General features: G+C 39.9%; 1 long non-coding RNA gene across 10 annotated transcripts in view; it reads left to right on the forward strand.

Moving 5' to 3' along the window:
• LOC139084538 (uncharacterized) overlaps window positions 1-17,478 on the forward strand; it is a 95,557-nt gene that overhangs the window by 25,792 nt on the left and 52,287 nt on the right. For 6 of the 10 annotated variants that reach the window (XR_011541990.1, XR_011541993.1, XR_011541989.1 and 3 more), the window contains exon 3: window positions 9,658-9,859. The exons of the other annotated variants lie outside the window; for them this stretch is intronic. This is a non-coding gene — a long non-coding RNA (uncharacterized lncRNA). The remainder of the gene's footprint in view (window positions 1-9,657; window positions 9,860-17,478) is intronic. 10 annotated transcript variants of the gene reach the window in all.

Here is a 17,478-nt window from a genome sequence, read left to right on the forward strand (position 1 = left end):
GCACATGTGCGTGTAAAAGTATGAATCTCTATTAATCTCTAAAGAAATGTGTTTCTTGGATGACAGAGGGAAAAGCAGAGAAGAAAGCTCTAGAGAGGCAGAGTGAGGAGAGTTGGGGTTGCATATGTAATTTAACCCAACAAATGCAAAACAGGAAGGGAACAGCGTTTTAAAGAGACCAGGAGATAGCATCAGCTCATTAGTGGTTCCATTACAGTGTACATCGGTTTGCTTTCTCTCTTGACACACACACACACACGCAAAAGTGATACATGTGCATGTCGGTATAGAGGAAGTAAATTAAAAAAACATAGTTGAAGTTATTTTAGAGTATTCTGAGCATTAACTCTCATCCTTGAAGGTAGTGACAAGAATTATGAAATGTTTCCATCTTTGAAATTAGCCACTGTAGTTCAAATGTAATTGGATTGCCAAGGCGTCCTCTCAATAGGTGAGGAGTGGGGAAGGGTTGGAAGGAAAGGAGTGGAGCTCTTTCCACCAGTTAGATGGGACAACAAGAGTATCTACTATGCTGGCACAGCACGGCTGTCAAAGATCAGAGAACTTGTTTCCATTTGGAAATGATTAAGGTCTTATTGCTCCTGTCTTGGATATGAAAGACTTGAAATGCATCAGTTCAATGTAACTAAGGTTGAATGACAACTCTATGCATGTAGTTAGCAAAGTTCATTGATAAGGAGAAAAGAGCACTGAATTTCAGGAAAGTTGAACTGTAAGAATTGAGTACCTTGATTGAATTTGATAGCTCTTAATGGGAAACTGTACTGAATTGGCAAAAAAAGAAAATGCAATGAGATTTGGTGAAAAGGCTCAAACTCAAATTTAGTTTTTAAAAACCCTCAGAATTAATCTTGCCCATTTTATTCAGTTAGTAGTAGAAATTATTTTACATGAAGAAAGACAATGTCAGAAATAGCAGTGTGGAATTTTAGAGGTGGAATTAGAAGATGGCAATGGGAGAGGCTAATTTGCTTTTCTGCTCCAAAATATTCCCAGCAATCATTTCTTGGGGTCTATTTGATTCTTTTTCAATAAAGGTGGAGCAGGATTTCCTAGGGAGGATTTCTGGAAGGAGCTTGGGTTGTAACCACTGAATCCAATAATGAGAGGGCCAAATGAGCCATACTTCTTGAAAGTCTATGTGGATAGGCTGGAAGATGGAAAGAAAGGCCCTGGACCCTGCGCAGGGAGACCAGTTGGGGTCATGGACTATTTTAAGACTGGCAGGTCAGCCAAGGAAAAGAGAGTCATTTGTTCAAGAAGCCCAGGACTACAGATGAATGTTGGTGACCTCCTAGGGTGGGAGAGTTTATCCTTGACATGGGCATTGGGGCACAGGGGAAGAGATCCTTCTTAGTGATTATGGCCTGAGTCCTGCGTCTCTACTGTGGGTACATATGCCATATGATGATGGCAGCCAAGGAGTAGCTCTAGAGCTCTTTGCCTTAGTTCTGTTCCCCACCTTCTGGCAGCTTTAATTTTCTTTTTAAATTTAATATCTTTAAGTGGGGCATCCGTTCTCCAGTTTGCAGCACCTACCACCACACCCTGTTGTCTGATATTGGACATGGTTCCTCGATTTATAACTATCTGATTCTTGACTCCTGTTTGGCCATGTGCAGTAAGGCCTCACTGCTTGGCTGTTTGAAATGCTCTGGAGAACTCTTCTCTCTACTTCATCCATGATGATTTTCTGAAAAGCAAGAAGGGCAAAGGCCCAGAGTGATTCACTGAAGGTGCATATGGTATTCATTCTGCAGAGAACAAATATGGAACAGGAGAAAAAGTGACAGTCTCACCATTTGCATTTGGTATGTAAATTCAAGATACATATTGATTTACATGTATAATTCAGCAACCAAAAAAAAAAAAAAAAAAACCCAGATAGCTAAGTAAACATGAATACCCACCCCAAGCTAAAGGCTGGGCTCATGGTGGTGTTTGTAAATGGCACTGTGTGGTAGCACATCTCGGCATGCAAATGTGTACAAACTTAAAACTGTTGCTAGGTTAAACAGCACCTTTCCCAGGAAACACACTGATTTAGCAGCTTGTGCTTTACGCATCAGTCTCCAGGGCAGAAGGCCCCTCTCCTCACCTCATAGGGAGGCAGGACACATGATCCATCCCTCTTCTTTCCTTGCTGGACTGATTATCATAAATTCTGAACAGGGGCACCTTTGTAAATTTTCGACAATTCAGGGGCTGCCTAATTGGGGAATTAAGCATAACCCTTATTATTTGGTTTAAATATCCAGAGCTTTCTTTCTCCTTAACAACTTACTCCTGAGTGAGCTCTTTCTCATGACTGAGACTCGGACACACACATGTGCTGGACACAGGGTTGTGGAAGTGTGTGCACAGGAGATCTTGGGTAAAGTTGGGAAGCCATGGAAAATATTCAGTCTGTCATACCTGAATTAATCCCTCAGTTCTCCGTACCCATGGGAAAAGCACCAGCCTGATTGCCGGTTTGTATTTTCAGCTGTTTTATATCGTCAGGCTATTCCCCAGCTCAAAATCTCTAGTGGGTCTTTACTTCCAGCTGCACTGAGTCTAAACTCCTTTGACAAGATGTCAAGACCTTTCATTATCTCGCTATTCCCCGCACAGACCATCTGCTTGGTATGGGTCAGCATCCTCACTTCCCCGTCTAACTTGCACATGTTCAGGAACTCCACCTGTCCTTTTAATGCACAGCACAAGTTCGACTCCTTCTGTGAAACTTCCCTATCATTGAAATCCTCAGCTCACTTTTTCTGAACTCCCTTAGCATCTGTTTTCTGTGCCATCCAAATCCATTCATAAGGATAGAATCTATATTCTGTGTTTTCACATGCTTATATTCATCTTTTCAACTAGATTGTACAGGTCTTGAAGGAAGGACTGTGTCTTTTCCCGTACACCTCGTCTCCACATTAGGCATAGGACAGGTACTCAGCCAAGATGTTGGCCCGCTGATCATTTATCATCAACCTTCCCGCTCCTTTCACCATGAAGGGGGCCGTGCATTTCTGCCCTCACTATCCAGGGATGTTAAACTGCAGCAAAGTCCTCCGGTCCCTGACTTGTAGCTCTATTGATGATCAGCTACAGGACACCAATTAATAATCTTCCAAGATAATACAGTTTCTGCAAGAAGGTGAAGTAAGGTGTCATATCCAGTCAATGTGATGCAGTTGCTTAACTTTGAAGGAGGACAAAGACTGCAAATATTCATGTTGTTCTGGAGAAAAACACCATCAATGAGCACCAATAAATAGTGTGGCCTTGGTGTGGGTTGTATTGGGTGACAGTATCAGAGACAAGTGGACACATGTCCTTGGGGTGAGGTAGATTTAGGGATATGCCAGACTTCTACCACCAGAAATAATAAATGTGAGAAGTGATATATATATTTTACGAACTCATTTTTCATTTGGGTGTTTATTTTCCTTGGTGATGATCGTAATAATACTTTTAGTGTTTGTACTATTTTGACAGTTTTCAGTGCAGGGTCTCTCTTATGAAACACATAATATGCACAGAACAGGAGAAGCTACCCCAGATCTATAAAACTACTGAAGTCCAAAGATATTCATACATATTAAAGATACTTACTTAAGTGAATATCAAGACCTTCTTAAATTATTTTGAGATTTCCTAGTGCCCTTTTAGTCAGTTAGGTTTTAGAAGTCGCATGATACAGGTGAAAGAAAACCCTGAATGCCTCAATTCACCGAAGTTTATAACATAGTAATGAATTATTCATGGAGATTTTAATCTGAAACTAGGCTTTCCTTTGCCCTAGTATCAATTAATCAATTAAAAATAATAACAAATTATTGAATGTTTTATGTGCTAGGCATGATGAGGGGCATAGCTTCAGACAAGGGTTTTAATAATGTCAATTTCATTTTAAAAAACCAACCAAAGGAAATTTTTCTTTGAGGGCTAATTCTAAAGAAAAAACTATGAAGCCAAATGGGTATTGTTTTTGCACTGTTTTTATGACTTTCTTGTATATTATGAGTAGATAACCAGTTCTGCTTCTTTACTTTGCATTCCTTTCATGAGTGGTGGAGATCATGTATCTTCTGGATAACCTGATGCATTGGCTATTCTAACTCCATATTGGCATCTTTCTGGAAAATTTCCTTTCACGGCAAAGATCTCCGACCCTGTTTACTTACAACTGACCTGTTACTTCCCGCACTTCACAGTGACATTTTCATTAATAAACAGTCCTTGTTAATTGGATTTGACCTATTTTTAGCATCAATGGATGCACCACTCACTAGTTATTCATGCTACTTTTTGTTAATCCCAACCTCCTAGGACTTCTTGAATTCCAAATACTTTGCATTTGGATAAACCCAGTGTGGTGACTTAGGCCTGTCTGTCTTTCTCTAAAGGACCACCATTTGTTTCTCCACCCATCCTTCTGGGAAGCGGATTTTCCTGTAAGTCTATGGGAGAATGTTTGTACTAACAATAGGAGGCAAGAAGATATCGCTTGCTTTTCCTTCAGAAAGAAGTTCATGTTACGAGAGCTGAGGCCTATAACAGCCAAGGTAGTCTGCTGTGCTTTGATTAAGGTGCACTTGGACAATTTCCTCTAAGACAAGATTCTAGACAAGAAAAATTCATTTAAAACATGACACAAAGGAAGTGTACTTAGTGTTTTTTTCCTGTGAAGGTGATAATTTGTCTTAACAGCTTAGCATACATGTGGCCGACGTCATGAATCTGGCATCATAGCTTTGGAGCAGTGAGCACAATACAGCAGCTTCTTTGAGGAGATGCCCCTGCCTGACTCCTGGTTGCCGTGTAGGTCTCTACCCATCAATGAGATCCCATTTCTTGAATTGGAGGGAATAAGCACCTCAAAATATTTGTTCTTTAATCCAAAAATTTGTAAGAACTAATGTGAGAAAGGGATCTATGGGAAATAGAATCATTCCTAATGCTAAGTCCCAGTTCCCAGAGAGCTTTGAAGCTAACAGACCAAGTGAAATGCTAAGAATCATGAATTTCTAAAGATAACTTCTAAAGGTTTAGATTCGGGATTTTGGGGACAGGTCTGAAACAGGGTTCATTGCCGAGCAGGACAGTCTTAGAGTTTGGAGAGGACCAGTAAGTGCCAACACATGGGTTTGCTTACACTCCACCTCATGCTAATTAGTGATATTTGTATTTCTGCATCTATATACATAACAAAATATTGAAGGAAGACGCCAACATCTGTTACCATGGGACCATGGCATAAAATCGTTTATTTTTTTGGTGTGTGCTTTCTGTCTTTTCTGAGTTCTTTTTGTGAATAGATATTGTTTTTGAAATGTATGGGAAAATATGATTTTAAAAAAGTCTTCCTTGAAGAAATGGCAGTTCATGTCTCGGGCTACGTGCTGTGAGAAAGACACAGCTGATGCATTTCAGGATATTAAGGGTCTGAGAGACTTTGCAGAGTAGCTGGGCCACGTATATCCTTACAAGAACACTTTCCTCCTGTTTGTTCCAACCCATCTCTGTTGCCCAGCTCTGCACCAAGAACTGTGGGGCTAACTAGAAGTGAGAGTCCTCCCTCCTCACTCATGGCAACCCTCTAAAGAGATGGACACATAGTGAAGACAGTGCTGCACTGCACGATAGCAGCAGACATCAACGTTTGTGATGATGATTCCGTGGATTAAAGAAGTGCAGAGAAGCCAAAAGCAGGCCAAGGTTGCTGAGCTCTGGTTGATAATCTCGTTCCAGAATAATCTTGCCACTGTTTACCAAACTTGAACTGTATGCTCCTTTTATTCATTCATTTTTGTAGAATAAATTATGCGTTGAGAGTTTACCAAGCACGATCCCAAAAACTGAACAGAACAGAGTGAACATGATGGAGATGCTGTCTACCCTTCCGGAGATCACAGTCAGTTCATGGCTCCATTTGGCGACCACCACCACTGCATTTTCATTGACCCGGGGAAGACTAGAATCCCTCATTCTGAAAGATAGTTCTCTGGAGAAACTCCTGAGAGCGGTCAAATGACAATGCTGTGACCTAGTAGCCATTTTCTTTAGAACTCAGAATAATTTCAGTTTGCTATATTCTTCAGTGTTGGGGTTTGTAGATGCATTAGAGAATCTATAGAAAATAAGGCAAATGGAGACACTATATTAGGAGGTTCACAGAGCCCTGGAAACCAATCCATGGACCTTTACAGCAATGTTCTGTCCAGGAGGAGCTTCTCAACATCCCCAGCATACATTGCACACACTTTCTCCTCTGAGAAAGAAAGAAGATCGCCGTGCTAGAGGCAGGGACCTGCTGTTACTAATAGAACTAAGGACTGATCTTATAGGACAAAATCCTCCAGGGAAAGAAGAAATATTTGCTTTTGAATTACACCCCATTTGATTCAACAGAGACTTACTAAATCCCTTCTAAGCACAGTGAGTGTACAGAAGATCCAGAGATGAATAAAAGAGCCCCTTTAAGGAACTTCAGGGCTACAGGATACAAATAACCTTAAACTCCATGAAGATAGTGAGCAGCAGCTAAAAGAGTATATGAAACGTAGTCTGTGTTCAGTAAACATTTTTGGAGCCAATAAGAGAATATGCCAAGTGTTGAAAGCATGGTCTGAATAAATGTCCCTGGCTAGTTGGAGAACAAAGACATCACACTTGATTGGAAGAGGCAGTAAGAGTTTCACTAAGGGAGAGCCTTGTGAGGTACATGGTGAAGAATAGATGAATGTAGAAAAGTGGAGAGGAGATGAAGGGTGTTTGAAAAGAGGGGATTATAAGAGCAATGGAGAGGAGTTGGGGACACGTGTCAAAGACAAGAGGAGCTACAGACTGAAGAATAGTCTAGGCCGTGCTTTGGAGGATCTCTGGTGCTAGATGGGGAAAACGTCCAGATTAAAGCAAAGAGGAGAGTGATGGGGTGCCTTCCTTCTGGCCTCCCTTCATTGATCTTTATTATTGGGGCAATGCTGGAGAAGGTAAAAAAAGACATGGTTTTACTGAATCAGTTGGTGTTAGTACCAGGGCCTTCCTTCTTGACTTCTAGACCAACTTTCATATTTTTTTCCAGTCTCTCTCTCACATTCTTTCTTTTATTTTTTGTCATTTGATTATATTGACCCTTCTGTGTTTCTCTTTCCAGCTCTCCCTGTCTCCCCAAATGACAGTTTGGTGAAGTGTAAAATAGTAAGGTGACATGGTCTGGGAAGTACAGTCCACATCTGTGCTGCATAATACTTGAATGCAAAGAAATGTTAAGGATTTTCAACCTATTCATAGTTAGGTTTTCTTTATGTGCTTTTGCTGAAGAATACAGAATGTTGTGCAAGTGCTGCCTTCATGAAAAATCATTGCTAAGCCCCATTCTATATTTCCTGGGGGTCAACCTTCTCATTTTTATACCAGAGGAGAAATCTCAATGTCTTGAATCTTTAAAATGAATTTTCACCAACTCTCAAGGGGAGCAGAAAGCAAATAAAAGGAAAAATTTGTTAGCTGTGACCGCATCTGGGATAGACTGGGCCAGTGTAGCCCAACTATATACGAAGTCCTTAAGTTTCTCTTAATCATCTTTCAGGCATCCTACTGTCACTGAGCCTTCTCGTATCAGTTACTGGAATGCAGGAAAGCACAAGCTGTTCTCCGGTTATCACTATTTTTAAAGTCCTAGATTTTTAGTGTATTTTTTCCATTCTGATTTCTTCTTTATCTGTTTCAGCTTTCCAGAACCAATGACTCTTGCCCTCCTGGTTCTATTTCTCCGTAATAAAACCTGCTCTTGTGTTCTTCAGTCACCTAAAGTGAACTTGGTCAGTGTCAATTTAGAGTAACACCCTTCAGGGAAATGTGGATTTTAACCCAAACTAAAACCTTAAATTAAAGAAAAATCTCCTTGATTAATTTAAGAACATGCTTTCTAGGGTCTCTCCTAGCGCCCTGAGGGTTGAGAAGCATTATCTCGGAGGCACACATAGTCAGAAAGCTGGTGGAAGAGTTACACTTTGAAAGGGTTGATTTGTTGTCAGATTTTGGAAACCATATCAGCCAACCCAGATAAGTCAAGATTTTATGCTTTTATCTAACTGAGCCATTTTAGATTTTTTTCCTGGATCACCTCTGAGAGTAACTCCCACTTCCATATTTTGCGAAGTTCAGCCACCATCATAGGCTAATAAATAACAGAATTCCTCTGCTCTTGACTAACCAAGGCATTTTATCTTTTTAAAATTGTTTTTAGGCAGTGGTTACTATATTTATTAGAGAGTCTTCATCAAAATCTTTTCTCATTTTTATGAAAATGTTTGACTAAAACAAAACTGTATTTGTTTTGACAAACTTAATTGTTTTTATGTCTCAGTTCTCTCTTTTGAATTGCTAACAGTACATAAAGAAAGCTAAAATTGTAACTTTAGAATATCTATAGCAGAAAAGGACACCATAGCAGACTTGACCCAACACTTTAGATTTTGCCTTTTCCTAAAAACTATTCTTCTTGGATCTACAGGAAGCACAGCCATGAATTGGCATCCAGATGGGCTCTAATTCAAGAGATAACCAGGGGGAGGCCCAAGTACCCCAAAGCGATGGAATTACACCTTGTCTTGAACAGATGGCAGAACCAGAGACCTGGGATTTCCTAAAATGCAATCAAAAGGAACATTTTGTCTTAGTGCAAATGTGTTAAATATCAACATTATTATAGAGAATGCTCTTCGAAAGCTAGCTTCCACATGGACACCGTGTGGGAACAATTAGAACTCTTTGTAATGCCTGATCCTCAAGTGAAAAAGTATGCAAAGTGGTCCTTTGAGGGGATAGCACTGAGCCTAGGACAGGCACAAGGCATATGAATGAACCAATATAGTCACACCCTGACCACTCCAGGATTATTGGTCATGGCCAAATGCAAGCATATTCCTTGAGGAAAATGTTGAGCTTGTGTGGCTCTTTACCCCCGACTTCCATCTGAAGTCCAGGTGAGCAGAGCAGTGGGAAGTCAGAAAAGGCAAGCTTCAGGTTAGGGTTAGGCAGCCCTCTCATTGGTTTATACAAAGTGTAACTTAGGTCTGCCTCTCAGGCCCCCGCTGAAATGTTATCCTCTAATCTACAAAGAAGTGTTAGCACAACAACCTTTACACATTTTCTCATGTTGATCCTCCCCCCCGATACATTTTTTCCATCTAATCCATTGAATTAATCCTCACCATCCTTTAGATCTCCTCCAAGAGATCTTTAAAAAACACACGAAATTGTCATGCTGTCCTATCAGTTCTTGTTTTATTTACTATCCATCCCACTCACTGGGAACCTTGTTATTAGGTGTACTTCAGGTGTATATCTTCTCCTCACAAATCAATTTCTGGGCTTATGAAACCAGATAAACTTACACCTATTTCTTTGTCTTGGATCCTTCATTTCATCACTCAGCATATATATATACGTGTGTGTGTGTGTGTGTGTGCTTGTGTGTGTATACATATATTACATAATGTATACATATATTATCTATATCGCTACATAACATATATTTTTTAATAACCAGTAGGTGTGCATTACAGGGAACTCAATGTTGGCTCAGTCTGAAACTTTAGTAATTACAGCAGTTCAATAATGAAATTTGGTTCTCCTTTCCAGATTTTGGTGCTCTCCATTCGTCCATCCATCATTAAGCTGATTTTCCCCAGAGATGATATGATGTGATTGCCTGAAGCAAATACATATTTTCTCTTCCTAGGCAGTCGTTTTCTTCTTTCCAGTGTGAGTTGTGCTGGGTAATAGGAAGGAAACATCAAAATTCCCTTTATTCTTCTCTAAAGTCTAGAGCTTAGAACAGGAGGTAAGTAGCTTGATCTTTGTTTCACTTTCTCTGCTTTTTCCCACTGTCCTTGGACTCCTCTTAATCCTCTAGATCCCAAGCAAAAGGTACACTTGGACTTGTACCAGGGCCCCTGTGCCTTATCATATCCCGTGCCATTCCATGCAGGAAAGAAAAAGTTAATAATACTCTCCTAATGTCACCATTTGTTCTTATAAACAGTTTATTTCTCTCGGGAAATTCCTCAGTTCTTGGATGTCCACACACAGAGAAGAATGGAAGAAGTCTGCCATGTGCCAACTCTTGTCCAAATTTTCCAAGTTTTCAGCAGCTATAGAGACTCTTAGTATTCTCCTCATTGACCATTTGTTAGGATTGCTAGGACATCACTAGGCTCAAGATTTTGGAAGGGAGTAGGACTTGTTTGGAATAAAGGAACTAACATATTTGTGATGTATAGTTACACATTCCACTAGAAGTGTTCAACCATAGGTTTATATGTTTTTTGTGTCTGTATGTGTGTGTGGAGGAGGGGCATTGATATATCCGTGGGAAAGTTGGAGAGAATGCATATTTTCAATCCCAGAGGAAATTGTGTCATCACTCTATTGCTCCTGATTCATATTTGTTTGAAATTTACATCACCATTTCCTATGGCATAGATATATATATATCTCATTTGACAGTGGGTTTGACTTCAATTCATGCTTTGTGAATCGCCCATACTCACAAGTTTTAACGTAACCGCAGAAAAAACTTTCCAGTGGGGACGATTGCATGTGTTTAGCTGGTCATTTGGATGTTTCAATCGATTCAGCCATTCAATGGAAAGGTCCAGCAAATGCCCCTAATGTGACATTGTTAGTTGTGGGCTAGGTTTTCCTCCTGTATCAACCACTTGGCTAATTAGGCAACAGATTCGAATCTTCATGAATTTTTCAGGCTGATACATGTTCCTTCCCAGCGCTAATTTGCTGTTATCAGAGGAATGACTCGGCTGTACATTGTTGGTGGTGTATGACCTTACTCCACTGTTTAGACTGAAATTAGTTGAGGGACTGTGGCCAAGGAGGTCATTTGGTAAATCATCTCTCAGAAAACAGGTCTGCTTTAGAGAATGTCTTTTCTTACTCCTCTTCATTGCCTGTCTTAGCCTCTGCTATTGCAGGGTTCTAGCAAGAAACAATAAGATTCAGTGAAACTTTTACCCAGGTTTCAGAAACTTAAAAAATTTTGTAGAAAACCTAGTTATAAAACTTGTGTAGAAGACAATTAAGAATAATTCCATCAGATGAGCTTTCTGTGTTAACAATGAGGGGGACTTGGCATATACCAGTAAGGGACAGAATTTTGGATAACTGAATGGGAAATAAGGAAAACTACTTTATTATGTGGTTTGCAATAGCCATGGGATGTAGGAAGAATCTAGGTTTCCTGGGCTGGCAAAATAAGATCATCTCACTTAACCTTCTCCTCTGGACATATAGTTGGAAAGGCAGGGTACTAACCCAACCCCTGTAAGTTTTTGTTCTCTAATTACAGCTGATTAGTGGTTGGAATTATCAATTAGAATCACAAAACTATTTATGTCTGTTGAAAAAGTCATCAGTACTAATTTCCACAAATTGTTTGCAGTTTCCAGTAAGAAAACACCAATTAATTCATTCACTAAGAATTGCAATGAGTTAGCGCAATGGAGACTGGCATGGTGGTAAGAGCACAGAAGTCATATTCAGGGCTTCAAGGTTATAGATGGCACTTGGCAGTCATCAGTGCTTTGGATTTCTACCTTACCAGAATTTAAAAAGAGGTAATGTTCCTTCCAAGACGTGAAAAGAATATCTCAAAAATGACTATTGTAATCCCCAGTTTTTTTCCTTTAGCAATTTTTTTCCCTAATTTTCCATTGGGAAGAGACAATATAACATTTATTCTCTTTTCTCCCTCATGATTTGTATATAATTAGGGGCTTAGAAGTGTTATCCTTCAGCTCTAAAAGAAGCTGCTATGTTGGAATACGAAGGGTCATTTTACTTATGGGTGTATATACTTTTTAATTAAAAATTATTTTATTGCTTTTGTTAAGTAATTAAAATTTACAAAGTGATTTCTCACAAATATTTATTAATATTAAGTTGTTTTTGGCATACCCCAGTAAATTGCAAGCAATTGCTTTACTCTGCATGTGTAATTAAAGTGACTAAGTAATTATATTTTTTCCTTGAGTATGGTTGACACTATCACATTTTTCTAAGTTTTGGTTCATTTTTATTTCCATCAGTGAGTGCTTCATAGAAACCAAGATAAGGGTTGTCAGTTAGCAAGGGGGAAGACTGCTTTTCTTACTGAGCTTTTGAGAAATACAAACAAATATTATGTGCCATGTTCGCATTTTCATATGCTCTGTTTTTGTAAATGTCTTTCTTCTTCCTTTATCTACTTGCCCTGCAACTTGCTATTATTATCTGGATGGCTATATAAACATTTCTAGAATGCATATGTTAACCAAACAAATGCTTAGTTTTACATATCTAGACTTTTATTCAAGTTGGAACAAACAGGAGGCATATCTCTTCAACTACCCCATTTGCTCTACTGGGCCCTTATCATGTCCTTCTCTCTTGTTCTGCCTCAGATATTATCATCTCCCTTGAATTTCTCTTTATCATCAGCAAATGCTCCCTAAGAGTCCCCAGTGTGCAGGCTTCATGCCATATGCAGGGACTTCTACGCATATCAACTCACAGTCCTTACCTGCTGAGGAGCCTAGCATCAGCAGGAGGCAAGGCTGAGTCAACATCATGGTTTCTTTCCGAAATAAAGGAGAATGAAAAGTAAATGTGAAACAACACACTTGGAAACATCTCGCCTTCTTAACCACAATCTAGGATGAAGGGCTATCCGTGCAGTGAAGGTTGAATAATGGTCTAGTATCATGCTGAGAGAAGACCCCTTGGAGACTATCTCAGACCAAGAAGGTAGAGCCCAGGTGTCCACCCTAAGGGATACATTTGGAGGAACAAAGCCAGCAGTGCTTCTCTTGCGACAACAGAAATGGAGCAAGCACTTCTGGATACTATTTGGAACAAGCCTTTAGTAGCAAGAATGTTGGGGCTAAACAAAGAATTACTATAATGCAGACTTCTCCTTGGGGCCAAGCTGGAATAACAGGGGCTGATTTACCCTTCCACCTGAAAAAAACCCTTGATAAAACCAGAAAATTTATGAAACAATTGCTTCCAAGAACCTAGACCTCAGACAACAGACAGTAATCCATGACAGACAGGAAACGAATGAAGTCAGTCCTATAGTTTCCCGAACTTACTGCCTTGAGTTTTAGGCTCTGGAACAAACCCAGATGGATCCCAGTGGACACCCTGAGTTGAGGAGATGGGGCTGGGAATTTGAGGAAGTCCAGGTGACTAGAGTTTGCAGGGCAGATTGACAGAGAAGAGAGAGCTACCCGCAGAGAGAAACCTGGAGATCTTCAGGGAGTGACTTTGAGGGTTCAGAAGAACACTGGTCAATGCATGCTTTGAGGAAACTACTCTAGGCAAGGAGAAGACCCACCCACAAGGGTTACAGGAGAAAGCACCTGGTACTCCTACAGGGTCAGAATAGTGCCTGTTCCCACCAGCCAGACTGGAAACTTCAACATTTAAGAGACTTTGGTACTCAGAGGAGTCTTGCCTTGGTAGTAAGGGATGAGTCGCCCTGGAATAAATGCTGATGTGGTCTTGCCTAGAAATTCTTGAAAGTAAGTCTCAAAGGAATTAAGCTGTTTCAGGTAACACCATCACCCAGATTTTCAGGAAGCTGGTTTTTGGTGAAGTGGGCAGCAGAGAAGTCTGCATTGTAGAAAGCCCTGCAGGGCTTGCCTTGATTGCTGGTGATGAATAAGGGCCACAAATGGCTGTGAGAACTCACATACTTCAGCCCACCGCAAGCCATACCGAGAATCCCTGCAAACTCCAACCTGCCACCAACAATTGATTCTGGAAGAACTTCCCCCATCCAAAGATGAGTAATAAACAAAAAGATACATACAATCTACCCTTAAAAATGATCAAAGGAACAGGAAAAAGAAAAATGAGACATCACTAAACAATGACACCTGATGAAAGAACATGTTCCAGGAAAAGTTACCACAGATCATCTGGAGAATATGATTGAACATATCACCAAGATTTTCTTTGTAGAAAACAAATGCCTCCATCAAATAAAAATACCAGGTAGAACAATGCAGAGGTGTAAGATATCCTGTAAGATATGGCATGAAGATAGAAGGAGAGAGAACCAGGATGAGAAGAGCTTAGGAAGGAAAAGGAAGAGAAAAATAAAACCATCGCAGAAAGAAGGCCACACTTACAGCACAAGGGAGAATAGACTCTGAAGAAAACAAGCCAAGAAATCAAAAACAAATGAATAACTGTGAAGAGATCAATGTCAATATAGAGAATATTGAGCAAACAAAAAAATGGAATGAACAAAATTAAAAACCATGGAAATGGTAGATATGGGAGATGAAGCAGGAGGTTTGAGCGTAAGCATGGGTAGTGCCCCTAGATTAGAAAAGCATATTAGATTAAAAACTAGATTAGAAAACTGTATTTAAATATTAAGAGGGCTTTTCACAAATAAAGGAAGATTTGAATCTTAGTGAATACTTCCTTTCCTTCTTTCAAGACCCAGCTCAAGATTGGTCTTCCCCAGAAAGCCTTTTTCACTGACTCCACACTGAACTTAACTCTCTTCTTGCAGCATAAATTGGTATATGTCATGATCTATCTTTCCTCCAATTATTACACTGGCTTTTATTGTTGTTGTTTTTAGTTTGGAGAATTAACCTCTCGTAAGAGGACTGGGGGTGCATCTTTCTCTTTCACGTTCCCCTTTGCACTTTGTACAGATGGCACAGAGTCAGTGCAGTGTAGACAAGGGAGCAAATACTTAAGTTGCAAATCTTCCTCCTGCCTCAATGCACGGCTCTCTGGGTGCTGATTTGGTGGTTCAGTTCTGGTCCTCAGGATGCCAGCCCTCTGTTACTGATTTTCTGTTGCTTTCTTAAAGGTAAGTGAATAAGTGAAGAAGCACAAATATTTGATCAGGAAATTGGAAGTTAAAATGTACTTTTTTTCTCTTTTTCTTTATTGCCAAATATTCTGAATCATCTAAAGGTGCAGGTACTGTCAAGAATGCTGGATGAGGAGTGGGGCACTGGAGTTCAAGGGCAGGGCTTACCACTAACTAGCCATGTGCCCCCGGATAAGTCACTTGATGTTTGTTCTGTTGTATCTTGAGGCTAGAACAGTTCCTGCCTAATTATAGATACTGAATAATTATGTTTTGCATGAAAGAATAATTAATCTCAGTTTCCTTCTATGTAAAATGAGGGACGTGCATGAATCTGGTCTCTAAAAACTGTTTCCACCATAAAAATCTACAAACTACCTGCTTTCCTTGGGTTGGTAAGCTTTTATGCTGTATATTTCAATTGCAGCAACTCTGCAGATGCCTGTTGTTTTTATGGAAGATGTGTTTGTCCCCATATGTGCTATTTACACGTTCTATGTAGATTTTAATGTCCATCCTAACTTGCACAACTTTTGAGAACAGCCAGGCAAAAAGTCCAGAGGGCACACTGAAGGATTCTTACAGGAAGCTTATAGCCTGTCTCCTTTGGCTAATTTGCAAAAGCATTTTTTGATTTAAAACAGAAGGAGGGCGAATCCCTGGGAGAAAACTCACTTCCACTAATGTTCCTTCTGGAGTGAGTTATGAGAGGAAGCCCCAGATGGATTATAGACGAAGGTTAAACTTTGAGACACTAATTTATTGAAAAGGTAAAGATAGTGAAAGAACAAAAAGTGCCCTGAATGCTATGTCCGCGTGTCCTTTTTGCCCCATGTCCCATTCGTTCCAGTAATTTAGAGATCTCTAAAAGAAATATGTGCATGTGTAGAGGCAATGTCACCCAGCTGCCTAAGGAAAATCTTTACCCCTTGGAAACAATTGAAATGATCATTCCAATTGGATTTTTAAATTAGACAATAATGGATACACTTTAAAGAAGACATTTCATTTTTGAAAAACAGCAAGCCTAACAGAGCTGTATGGGGGTAATGGTTTCAAAGCTTCCAGGGGTATTTTGGAAAAACATTATTGTGTACAGTGAATACAGTGTTACTTAGTACCATATGTCATCAATTTGAAGGTGCCCATTATTTTCACATTTCTGAAATCATTTTATAACTAACAAAATCTCACAATTGCTGTGGGTCAGGTGGGAGTTGGGTCCAGTTGTCACCAAGTACACGTATGTGGCCTTGTTATTATTCCTGGTGAGGTAGCCTGGAAGCCATAACTTCAAAATATTTCAGTCAATACACTGTTTAAGGACTATTTGAGGAAGGAATATGCATCCCGATTCTTTTCTAAAAGACTTCTGTTGACACCGTCTGGTAAGGTAAACAAAGCACCGTCATCTAAACTTGCAGAATAGGGCACAGAGGTTTGGAAGAAAGTTGTGGAAACAATAATGGAACACTCTGTTGGGAAATGCTGTATCACCAACATGCTCCAGGAAGGGGACACAAAGGATAATAAATGTATGTGTATATTTTCTAAGTACCAGTACTTTGATATCTATTTTTATTTTTCTTCTTTTCTCCCCAATTTCTGGCTAATAAGTCACGCATCCACAGAGCTCTCCTTTGGTACTGTTGTCCAAGTACATGGTGAAGAGGTCGTGATCAGATGAACTTTGGAGAGTACACTTAAAAAAAAAAATTCTTTTTGAGATTCTTCGTAAATGTTTCTCTAAAAATGAAGTGGTATAAGAATACATTAATGGCCTCACTTAATGGTCTCCATCCACACCCTTTGCAATGTGACTTTGCATCGAGAATGGGGAATCTCTTTTTCTACATCTTGAACCCAGGTTTGCCTTGTGATCAACTTTGATCAAAGAAATAAGGTGGCAATGATGGCGTGCCACTTCTGAGTCTAGGCCTTAAGAGGCCTTGCACACTTACACCCTCTCTTAGAATGCTGACATCACCACATAGACAAGCCTGTGATAACCTGATGGAGGATGAGAGACCATGTAGAGGAGAGCCCACTTGTCCCAGCAAGGGCATCCTCAACTATTCTATAGCCAGTCAGATTTCAAGTATGTGAGATAACTCAGCCAAGATCAGCCGAGTTAGACTACCTTACAGATAGCTGACTAAAGACTTACGATTAAGCCCAGCCAAGAACAGAATTGCCCAACTGACCTATAGACTCATTAGCAACAAAAAATGCTTATCATTGTAAGCCACTATGATATGGGGTGATTTGTTACACAGCAATAGCTCACTGATACATGAGGGGTGGCATATGCTTCTCACACAAAATCAGGTCATCCTGAAGCTCACATCATGATGCTTTTTCTGAAGGTGTTTTGAAGTTTTTGGATTCCAAACATCCATCTATTTCTGCATTTCCCAGGAGTGGAAGCACTGAAATTCTGTATGACAGGCTGCTCTTGAGATATTTTCAACTTAGTTGGAATCAGGATTTGCCAGAAATGTCGTGAGACAGCTTGTTTAAGTGAGATTTCCTGCTCAGTTTCTTTTTTTAAAAGAGAGGGAGAAAAA

This window comes from Equus przewalskii, chromosome 7 (genome assembly GCF_037783145.1).
Source record: "Equus przewalskii isolate Varuska chromosome 7, EquPr2, whole genome shotgun sequence".
Classification (NCBI taxonomy): Eukaryota; Metazoa; Chordata; class Mammalia; order Perissodactyla; family Equidae; genus Equus; species Equus przewalskii.